Genomic DNA, 12,564 nt, shown 5'->3' with positions numbered 1-12,564 from the left:
TGGGACTGGGAGCCACAGACATGAGGACAGCTAGAAAGTACGGAATGAGTTGTTTGACTATTAGAAACCCAAAGCACTAAAACAGCAGACTTATAATAGATTCACTGAAATGAGCTGAAGCTATGGTTCACTGGAAGTCAGGAAGACTGATTATTTATGGCATGCTTTGGAAAATGCCCACAGTGGAAACAGACGTTAGCTTGTAAGATTAAAGCACCACAAATCAGAGCCAGTTTACAGAGTGTTTCCCTTGTAAACAGTTCAACATTCCTTGATGTTCATGTGGTCCTGTGGGACAGTGCCTGATTTCATTCTGCCTCTACTTTTAGTGTGTTCCACATGGCTACCCTACTGACCCATCCAGGTTTTCAGCCTGTTGCAGTTCCTCTGAAGCGCAGGACCTGCATGCCTTTAATCACACCAGCAACTGTGTCATTAAAACAGGAGTTATTGTTTAAACACACATATGAGTTAATCATAGAGGTCAGCGTCGCAGCGGTCAGGTGAGACCACAGCGTACCCACAGGATGTTGTTAATTAAAAGTAGAAGAAGTAATGTTTTATCACTGTACATTAAACCAAGCCTTTCACAATAGTTAAACATTATGAAATTAATGGTCCCATGTCAAGACACAACGACTTTCCCTTCTTTCACTGATTTCTAATTTACAGAACACACACACACACACACACACACACACAGCCGTGCACAGAAGGATGATGGTTTCATGTTGGCCCGCAGTTCCCTTGACGTACCACACATGCTGCTGTGAACAATTCAGCCTTAGTTTCATCAACAAATCTTTTTCCCAATACTGTGGCAAGGTCAAGGTGCTCTTTGGCAAACTTTGGGTGCACGGCAATGCAAACTCACTCACGCCTTAGGTAGACATTTGTGACCCATTACAAAATGTTCAGTTGAGCAACATTTCACAGCTGCGAAGTTTCGCGCGGTGGATCAGCAATGATTATCACAAACAGTAAAGATTAGCCCAATCAGGAGTGTGCCGTGTTTTCAGGTCACATATTAATGTTTCTACACTCACACTTAGTATGAAATGTGTCCACAACATAAAAAGAGAACATTCATTGCTTGATTTCTCAATATTATTTTATTAAATTGTGTTTTTTTTATAAAATGCAGTGGCCTTAGTTAATTTTTGTACAGAAATGTGAAACAAATTGTTCATTTTAATGTGGTTTGACTCTGAGATCACAGCTCCGTGCAGTTTCGTCTTGTCAGCATTGCACACGCGTTTGCTACGTATCAGACATATCAATTCTGGTGCACTGTGGCATTAAAAAGTGATCACTACACAACTTCTTCAAATACCACTTCTTCATTTTGACCTCTTTAATCTTCTGAGTAGTGTGAAGTGTTACACTGTAAAACCCAGCATGACAGTTGTGGTTGTTATATATTCACATGAATATATATATTCATGCTCAAATTAAATTGAATGAATTGAGACACAGTAATAAAAGGCACAAAAAACAAAGATATAACATTCTGTAGAGTTGAGGTAAAGATTCAATGTCTTAGCTTTTTTATATATTGTGTTTACAGCATAATCTTCCATGTTGTGGCTGTTGGACTTTGTTCAACCTTTCAGTTAAGCAAATAACTTTCGCCCTCCTGTTTTCCACATGTCTTTTATTTGAGCGTTAACTCATCAGCTCAGACAGGCGGCTCATCGTCTGTATCTTCAGTTGACATTCATTCAAATGACAGATCAGATGCTTGGGCATTACAGAGTCACGCCACACCACAGCAAAGAATTAGAGGCTTAAAATATTCAGCGGAAAGGTGTCCTGTGCTGTCCTTTTCATCATTCTACAGAGTGTCATATTGACTCATAAAGTCAACCAAGTGGCTTTTAAAACACTTAAACTTACTGGCAAAACATGCAGTGCGTTCATACAGTTACTTGGTATGTGCCTAAAGTACATTGCCACATTGGAGCTCCAATGAAAAACACAAGGACATTTCTGAATAATGAAAAAGGAGTATAAAAGGTCACACACTGTAGGGCATAGAGTGTCACATTCCCATTCAAATCTATGTGTGGAAGTGATTGATGTGTAGAATTCTGCCCCTTCTACACAGATTCATTTCACCACATGTGGCGATCATATGCAAGGACGTGCAAGGAGTTTCTCAGGGGCAGGGGTCACATTTTAGTATACTGGTATTTTATTGTTACCTCTAATAGCTGCAACAAAGCCGCAGATTTGCTTAAAGTGCTGATAAGCTTTTCACTTGGAGGCTTGAGCTTGTGAGGGCACTGGTACTTCTTCTCAGGGGGCTAAATTCTGTGCCATCAACTTGCCGCAGGGACAACAACTTCACATTCTGCTGCAAGAATGCAGGGATGAAAACAAAAGTATGAAAGGATGATGGACAGATGGTATATTAACACTGTCTTACAACATGGTAAAACCTCTCAAAGTGGCAGTTGACAGTAACAGCATGCCACTTCCAGGGTAGGGGTTGTCATGCAGTCCCTTTGGCCCATATTCCACAGAGAACCTTACAGTCAACATGTGCACACACTCTAATCTTTTTTTTAACTTGTTACATAGTAATATTAACATACTTTGTTGATCCCTTTGGTTCTGTTTGTTTGACATTGCCCGACAGTACATTCGAGTGCTGCTATGGGGTTTTACTGTTTTGTTCAAGGACACGTCAACATGTGGCCAGAAGGAAGTGAGACTCGAACCGCTGACAGTGAGGTTCTCATAACTGCTCTACCGATATCAGCTAAGCACTGTATGTGCAACTGTACAGCTACTTATGAATGTGGTTTGTGAAAACTGGTTGGACCTATATGTTTGCAGTGTTGATCAGTTGTTACTGCTAGGCAACAGAGAAAACTGTCAAGTGTGTGCTGTGTAAAAAATCCAGTCTCCAGTCTTGAGAATCAGTCGCTGCCACGATTTAAAATTTTTACATTTTACGACTGACATTACATTATTTCACCTCCATTTTCCTATAATCTGCTATAATCCGTGTTAAACGAGCCTCTCCATGCAGGATCTCATCTGAAATCAGTGATCAGAAATCAAAAGTACAAGCTGCCAGTTTTGACAGACGAACATGCACCACATTTCATTGTCGCATGATTTGTGGTATTGTGTACGTTCAGTCATGTGTGTGCTGCTTCTACACTGTCAAAGACTAGAAATCTATGGTGGAAACAGTCTTCAAGTGTGAAAGGTCCAGTCCTTAGAACTGCAGGCCTCAAGATCGCACAGGCATATTTAATGTTTTGATGGACAGCTTTGATTCATTTAGTAAAGAGGCAGGAGCTTAAACCCCTAGAGACAATAAGACAGGGATCTCTCCTGTCACCTGTTCCATCTTTTTAACTGGTGCTGTTATTTGAATACTAATAAGTTAGGTTTAACATCTGCTAGGGTTTAAATGATTTACACTGTCTCATTCTTGTTTAGCTTTAACTTTTTAAGAGCCCAAACCTCTGGTGAGGAATAAATTAATCAAGCCCAACAAAGAAAAACATGTCTATAAACAGAACAGTAAGTGTCTGCCCAGCACCGCACTGAGTAGTATTGTAATATCAGATGTCTAATTGCTGCTTGTCTGACACTGATTAACACCTCTGCCCTGAGTAGCATTTCACCTCTTCAACAGGTCTATTTTGAGCGCCGGCAGCAGGATGGTCTCTGCTGTAACTCTGGAAATAGATTCAGAAATGAGAGAAGTGCCTGTGTAAGTCTAATTGGTGCCAACGTGTGATTGGTAACAGAAGAGGGAAGGAAGGAAGGTGTTCTATTGAGCATTAAGAAGTAAATGATTTATTCTAGTAAACATTGAGCCCTCAGGAATGCCATGTCATCCACAGTACAGGACGGTGCAGTCTGAGGGCATTGTGACATTCTGGAAAACAAACTTTCTTTTTGTTTTCAAGCGTAATTGATTAAAGTCTGGTCCATAGCCTTTCTCCGTCACAGTAGGCTAGGAACATATTTGAGTCTTAATATGTAATATTAAGTGTTAGTTATTATCGTATTTTTCATCTAGCATCATCTGTCAAAGCTCTTGCACTAAGATCAAATGTGAAACAAGTGAGCGAGTGGTATTTCCATCAGCCTCAGCTAATTAGCAATAGCCAGATAAAGCAATATACTTTTTATACTACTTTTTATAACACTAACCCAAATTCTGAAGGTATTTTCCAAATCCTTTTAGAGGATGTGAAAAATGTGATAAAGAATAAAGTCAGCCTTTATTTTTGCTGCACCTTTTATGCACATGGTAATTGTAGGTAAGTGCTTCACATAATCTGATACAGACACCCAAAGTCAAAGTGGATAAATCCAATAAGTTAACAGTTCAAATACATTTAAATGGATTTTGGGGCTGTACAGTGGGTAGTTTGCCGGCAGGGGGGTGGGTGGTGGTGCAGGGATGGACAAGGACGTGTCCCTAATTAGAGGCTGGAAACCCAGTGAATTGAATGTGACCTCAGTGTGTCAGCAGATTGTGTAACATGGAGCAGCTTCCAGCTGGCCTGTGTTGTATTGTGTGCAACACACTGTCTGCCGCTCACTGGCTGTTCATGCTGAGCCTGCAGTTATTCTCTGTCTCTCTTTGTCTAATGACAAAAAAAAAAGGATCTTGGGTTTTTACTTTTTAGTAATGTTTTCCATATCCACCCATATATATTTTCAAGAAGAAGTTAGCTTAAGAAAATGTCACATACATAATACATACTCAAATAGTGGCCTTTACGTACCTCAACTGTAGAGAGAAACATGTTTTTATTAGAAACAGAGACAGATACAGAAGTCTATTCAGAATTCTCCATATTTTATAGGAGCTATTTTATTCTACTTTAGCATGAATCACCTGTGTGACATAATGACGTGTGTGGCTGTCAACATAACCCCAACACCTCTTCTCTGTTTAAATGTTGTCTGGGTGACTTCATTATAACATCAGTGATCAGTTAATAAATTCAGTATAATGATCTGTCATAGTCACATTTTACTCACCACTCTGCTTCCCTAGCATTTTCAGTTTTCACTCCTTCTTGCAGAGCAAGAGCACATTAAAAGTCTGGTAGTTTTCAAAGTGTGAAAAAAAGCAACACTGAAGCAAATAGAAACAGTATATCTGGAAAAGAGTAATGGAGCACAGATAATCAGATAATAATGTTGTTCAGATGATCCAAGATGGTAAATAAAATAGGTACATTTAAGTAAAAAGTAAAGTTTAAAGTGCTTCTTCTACAAGGAGTGGGGATTTTAATGTACGTTTTGGACTTGTACTTAGACTTGAGTATTGAGCTTGTGTACTTTCTAGCCACCTCCTGCTAATCATTTCTGCTCACCTTTCATTTATTCCTGCTGACCATTATCCAGCTTTAAGTTGAAAATGTACAGTATGTGAGATATTTTAAAATGGCACGTGGGCTTTTTTTCTGTAACTAAAATGTTGCCTTTCATTGCTGTTTCCAATGCACAGTATTTACGTTGCATTCCTAAGTTAATATCTCGACACACCTTGTGATACTTTGTGCTGTTAATTTCTATTTTTGACCTTTCCAATTAATTGGGGGCAGAAAAAAAATGTTTCCATCAGCCCTAATCAGGATTTCTCTATTAAGCTGAAGAACCTCAGCCAGCAGCTGTGCCCTTCTTTGTGATGTTCAATTTTCCATGTGAATTTCTGGTATTTTCATTTCAGGATTTTTTGATGGAATGGAATATGAGTTAGATACTTAGAGTATATTCTAAATGGGGGAGATTTAGATAATTAAGATTTTGGATGTATTGTGACATACAGATGCAGTAATGTGGCACAGTGCTAGGTAAGAGGACAGGAAGGTGTTACATTCATTAACTTCTTTTTAAGTTAATGAATGTAACACCTGTTCAAGGTCATAGGCCATTAAATCTGTTTTAATGACAACACAAAATATGCTAGTGCTCATGTGGGGAAAATTAGAACAGCAGCCTTGAGATCTAAGGAGGACACAGAGGAGAGCACAAGTGATGAGTTAGATCTGGAAAACTGGCCTGTGCTAGGACTGGTCCCCTGTGACTGGAGTACTGGTGCAGATTTGCAGTATCAACTAAATATTAGAAGTTTTCCATAAAAGTTCTGTTCACAAGATATTTTTATAATGACGACAATGATTATGATATTCTTTGGATGCCATTGTGGTCAGGAAGTCAGTTGGACATGTGAGTGTGTTCCAGTAGCTGGAGGTTGATCTGTGTTACTGCACAGCTGTTTTCCTCATGAAAGTCCGAATTTCAGTGTTCTCTTCCAAAAGTAAGAAAACCTCATTCAAGTTCTGTTCTAATTTTCCTCTTGATATGATATCTAATGTTTTCCCCTAAGCCCTGGATGTTCTGAGGGGAATGCTACAAGGCGAGTGTCTGTGGTTAGTTCACATGTCTCTTATGTCAGCAGGGCTACAACTCCAGGCTTCTGATCATAGATGTGGTGAATGAAAAGTTGTACTGAGTTAAAGAAGCTGCTCAAGAAGTGATGTCATGACCTTAACTCTTTACAATCCATAGACTCAACTCTTTTATAAAGAACACTGCATTTTTTTTTTTATTTTATTTGAATGAGCACATTTCAGTGGCACCGTCAAGAGTTCACACTGTTAACTAAATTGTGAGGGTTTACAAAAGAAAAACAATATATTGATTATCAAGTCCAACACAGAAGCAATTCCACAATGCAGTCTCCAATATTACTGACTTGATGCATCAATGCAGTTTACCAGTTCTAATGTTGATACTTGCAGACTTGAATTCTGTCGAGCAAGAATGCAAAAACCTGTGGACCCGTACTCTGCTGTCTGTGAACTTGAGTAGTTAGTAATTAGTTGTTTGTAACTTGATCAAGAACACATTTATCTGTGTCACCTCAAGGCACCTATTAAATCACTCCATACTGTGTTTAAGTACATTCTGTATACTGACAAGGTAGAAGAACACATGCCATGCATTAGTGTGGTTAAATGCATTTTAAGAAAAATGTATTTCCTCAAGAAACCAGATGTCTTGTTGCATATTAATATTACAGTAGCAGAATAGATCAGAAGGACAAGGTACTGAGGATAAAAGCATGGGAGGCACTGTCTGCAGTGATTTATCATGCCTTGTGTCTGTCTTTTTGGCTGGAGGCCATGTTGGCCTTTGAAGTGTCCCAGCTGGAGGAGGACAGTGAGTTCTGAGATGAAATCTTTCAATAATGGCTGCGGCCATTGTGTGGACACATCACCTCTACGTCCACATCCGAGGTGTACCTCAAACAACATAGCCATCTACTGTATGTAAACACAGACTCGCACATGTTGGAAATGATTTGAAATATTACAGATTTTAGCCATTTCCTTATGATCATATTTTAAGAAACACTGCATTGTGAGGTGTTGGGTGGCATATAATCAAAGTCAAAATCCAAAACACAAAAATAGGACCTTCACACACCCAAATCCAAGAGATACTTCCCTTTATTTAATTTAAATTGTCACATACTATATGAGGACATTGATGTTTCAGCGCTTCCTTCTTCCATGTGCGGTCATATGTGCGATTAGTATCAATCAACTTCAATTCAATTCAACCTTACTGTATACAGAACCATATAGAAAACCCCACAACCCCACTTGAGCAGCATCAGGTGACAGGGGAGAAGAAAAACTCTTTAGAGGAAGAAACCTCCAGCAGAACCAGGCTAAGGGTGGGTGGCCATCTGCCTCCACCGGTTGAGGTGAGTGGAAAGAGAAGAGAACAGCAGGCAACAGAAAACAGCAACAACAAGCAGCAAAAACACTTGGCAGGTCAGTAAGGGCCAGTAACTGGACTCTGGAGATATACAGCTCCAAGACTGAGGATACCTGCAGAAAGGTACAGAGAGAGGGAAACAGCTTTAACTATAAGCTTTAGAAAAAAGAAATGTTTTAAGTCTAGGCTTAAATGTAGAGAGGGTGTCTGCCTCCAGAACCTGAACTGGGAGCTGGTTCCACAGGAGAGGAGCTTGATAGCTAAAGGCTCTGCTTCCCATTCTACATTTGGAAACTCTAATAGAAATATATTAATAATGAATAATATATGGTTCCTGCTTAATAATAATAATTAATTAATGCTTTTTTTTATATAGTATTAAACTTTTCAGGCTAGGCAAGATTAATCTAAATGCGTGGAAATCCACCTCCTTTCCAGCTTACGTGATTTCTGCTTTAAGCTATGGTTCACTAGCTTCTTCTTCAGAGGAGCAACAGTATCTAGTATAGTATAGTAACAGGAGTGAGGACAGGGAATACGCTGAGAGATCATGGGAATCCTTTGGCCCACTTCGCCTTGTTGTTCTCAGCTGGCTGTTCTGTCATTTCAGTCCCTAGTGCACTGTTATCTAGTAGTGATGGTAAGGGAGGCAGCAAAACATTGTCTTGGTTAATGTGATATTCAGTGAAAGATTATCAGTATAGCTACTGATACACTGCACTGTATCATGTAATAGCATATGTGTGTGTGTGTCCTGCTGTGCCTACCTTCTCAGTGTCCCGTGGTAAGGTAACACTTAGAGCTGCCAATATGTGGTCAGCCTGTTGCCACTTAATCTCGCAGAGGCACTGAACGCCTCTTCATATTAGCTTCAACATTGTCTGTTATTCCTGTGTGGGAGTCATTCACATGTGAGTTTGTGTGTGTGTGTGAGAGAGAAAGAGAGGGAGAGACAGAGAAAAGAGTAGCACCAGTACTGCTCTCTGAGCAAGTCCACGGACTCACAAGTGTCATCTACTGTATACGCATACATATCCTCCCATGTACAGAAGAAAATGCCAAATATCAGATCAGAAAAGGATTATCTTGTTACATAGATTTGATTGTGTCATCACCTGACACTGTTTGATATCTTGTCTCATAAATTTCATGCATGAATTATGAGAACCCCTTTTTTTTTTTTATTGCTCTTCAGGCATTTTTTATTTAATTCTTTATGAACCTATTTTTCATGGTGTTACAAATATGTTCACTCAGTTGGACACCATGTGTTTGACTTTTCTCACTTATGGGTGGCAGTATATGGTATAATGCACTGATATGTACCAGAACAGCTTTTGAATAGCTGTCCACTGTAGTGACAACAGGTAACAAACTGCAGTTCAGCATCTAGCCAAAAAGTGCAATAAATTAAAATGCAATAGCAGTAGAGTGCAAACTATACAGTACGTACAAGATAAGCACTATTATGCACATAATGTATGTGTGAAAGTACTATGAAGGTAATATACATGTGGAGTACTATGGACAAAATAAAACACATGAACAAAAATGTAAAATAATCAATAATATATAGACCACGGTAAAAAAAAAAAAAAAAAAAAACATTAAAGCTTTCTTTAGGACATGTAAATAGCTTCTCAGATTCCACATGAGTCTAATGTTTTTCTAAACTATATCAGTGCTGAAGTCTTGTTTAAAAAGAAGTCATTAGCAGCAGCAGACGTTTGCAGACGTTAGGTTACAGGTATGATTCCAGGTGGAGGCAGGCCAGGGGGCATTTGTGCAGCTCGATATGAGCAGGCTTTCCTCAGCTGACCCTGGTGAGTGACAGCCTGAGAGCAGCCTGAGAGCCTCCAGGTACAGCTGAACCTGGTGTCCTTCAGCCTGCCACAGCCTGTCTCTGTGTTCATTTACTTCACAATAGGGTGGGGGGCTATTGTGCAGTCTTCAAACTGACAAGAATGCTGCTCAGTCACTTTGTTCTCCTACTGAACTCTTTTCTTTTTGCTTCTGAGGCAGCTGCAGGTGGTGTTGTCAACAAGAACTGTGATGAACTGGATTTTATGATGAAAACAAGACCAATGCATGGAAATGAAGTAACGCTCTCAGTGCCAAGTTTCTAACAACCTGTAGCTCCTGACCAGTAACAGCTTTTTCCCAAAGGTTTAAAGTTGATGTAACAGCTTTACCTGTTGCACAACTATTAATAATTCATAGCGAACTCATTTTCAGTTACATTCTGTCTGTCATTTTACTTTAATTGTGTTTGGAAAAAACACTAAGACACAAACTAGAAACTGTAATTTCTACACAAAATGCGTTGGGATTGCTGTGTGCTGTAAAAGCTTCACTTGTTTATTACCTGATTTGTCTGCGTTTGTTTTCAGATTTGTATACATTAGAAACAATTCCCACCCACAATAACATAAGCACACATTATATTTGTGAAAGTTCCTATAATCCAGCCAATGTGTGTGTCCTGTGTGTGAAGAAACAACTGGACCACCAACTGAAATGAAGTGCTGATTGATGTCTGGTTAAAACTGGTCACGTGACAGAGACGTATAGGTTTATGAGGTACATGGCACATTCCAGCACATTAGTTTATAGAAAATACACTGAATCTATAACAGAAGAAAAGTGTGAATTAATTTGTAAATCACTCCTGTGTTGCCATCAGCTGCAGGATAATACAGGGCATGTTAAGAGTTTAACAGAAATGTGAAGTGTAAACAGGACTGTGTGTGGTGCCATGCTGGTGTTAAATGCTTAATTCCCACTGGTTCAAACAGGGTTTAGGCTGAGATACACCTCTCAAACTGTCAAACTGGTATATATCATAAAATCTGTTATGGAAGTGAAGTAACTGTCTGCATAAAAGCTGTAATCTCAAACGGTCTAAGCTAAGACTCTGCTGAACAGAATGACTAAAATGTGTTTTTTTTTTTTTTTATGTAGGAAACCAAAAATCCTGCTTTAGTTTTGTACGGGAGTCTTTGGGGCAGTAGGTCAACACATTTATCACACAAAGACTCACAGTGCATCTTGTGTCAGCTTCCATACTTCACTGCTTGAACAAGCACAGCTTTCTCTGTATTTTGATGTAAAATGAGTTGGACTAAGACTATATTTTTGAATGTATCTAGCTGTCTCTCGACCACTCTGGCTTATCAACGTTTTACCCCATAGAGACCCATGTGTGTCTCAGTTTCTGCCTTTCTGACCAAGGCTTAAAGAAAATTAAACCATTTGAAAACTATCAAATTTAAAAGTTGAATACATGTAAGTATATAGAGAAATGTAGGAATTACTCACAGTTTGAATGCTGAATGCTGCTAAAAGTATGAATGAGTAGTGAGACTTGAATGTCAATGTCAATTTTGAACACTCCATAATCCACTTGAAATGGAAAAAAAGGTGAGAAAATAAGTAGTATGAATAAAAAAATACAACTGTGCGTGTCCGAAATGAGCTGAATATGTTGAAGTTTGAATGGTTTGAATATGTTGAAGTGTGTAAAATGAGTTAAATGCCAAAAAATGGGCAGAATAATAATAAGAGGAAGAAAAAAAAATAATTCCATTAACCGAGAATAGCCTCTCATGAGATTGCTCGTTGCACAGCAATCCCACCAGTTAGACAAGCTATGCAAATGCAGCAGCAGCCACTGATGTGACTACTGTAGATGATTTAACATTAAGTTCTGCGAATGTGGATGTGAGCATCAGTCAGATTCAGTCTTTTGTGTTGCTGTCGATAGAAACAAGTAAGTTCCAGGATCAATGTCTGCAGTCGTCCATCTAAATCTTTTTCTAGATGTTGGCTAAAGAAATCTCACAGTATTGATGAAGAACTGATGAATTAGCTTCTCCGCTCAAGCTGGACCCAATCAACAGGATTTTAGTCTGAATCACTCACGGGGGGAACATGGACACAGAATCCAACATTTCAGGTCTTTAAATTCTACAAAATGCTAATTAATTGCTAACTCATTGCTAATTTCCTCATCATTCAAGTCACAGTAACAATACAACAAAGCTCAGATGCACCTTTTTAAATGTAGAATCCTAAAACTACTAGAATTACATGCATTTCTGCAGACATGCAGTAACAAAATCCATGGAGATAATTTCATAATTCCATGCCACAAAAAAAGGAAAACCAAAAAGAATAAAGCATTTGAATTGTAAATATAAATATTTGTAAATCATCTTACGGAGTGGACTTCATTGTGCTGCTTGCAGTGTGTGTGTGTGTGTGTGTGTGTGCATGTGTGTGTGTGTGTGTGTGTGTGTGTGTGTGTGTGTGTGTGTGTGTGTGTGTGTGTGCGTTATCATGTGCTTTTCCCTCACTGAGCACATGCTCATCATTGTCTCTGCATATGTTTTTGCACTCCAAGGGCCTCACAATTGATCTCACCGCATTGTCATCCACTGTGCATTTGTGCACTTAACATTTTTGCAATCGCTTGCTGTTCCTTTACCTTTCGATATTCCCTCCACTACGGACCGCCTGCAGCGCAGCACTCACAGTGCACTCACGGCTCCCCCTCCCCCACCACCCCTCTCCCCCGTTTCCTCCTGAGTGCTGACCTGCACTGGTCCTTTAATATTGGTGACAGCTAATACACTTCTAAATGATCAGTTATTATCTCAGGGGCCTCGTCCACAGGGCCCCACTGATTCCAAAGGTCATCCCTCTGTCTTCCAGTATTGATTAAGTGGGCCTGTTAACATGGCTCTGGGCCTTACTGAAAGTGAACATTGTCACTAACATATTTCCATCAGC

At 39.3% G+C, this 12,564-nt stretch overlaps 1 protein-coding gene across 2 annotated transcripts in view; it reads left to right on the top strand.

The window, feature by feature from the left end:
• Positions 1-12,564, top strand: part of arid3c (AT rich interactive domain 3C (BRIGHT-like)) — a 59,517-nt gene that overhangs the window by 25,121 nt on the left and 21,832 nt on the right. The window lies entirely within an intron of this gene.

Source organism: Anabas testudineus, chromosome 9 (genome assembly GCF_900324465.2).
Source record: "Anabas testudineus chromosome 9, fAnaTes1.2, whole genome shotgun sequence".
In the NCBI taxonomy this organism is placed as follows: Eukaryota; Metazoa; Chordata; class Actinopteri; order Anabantiformes; family Anabantidae; genus Anabas; species Anabas testudineus.
This window is presented reverse-complemented; position numbering and strand designations above follow the sequence as displayed.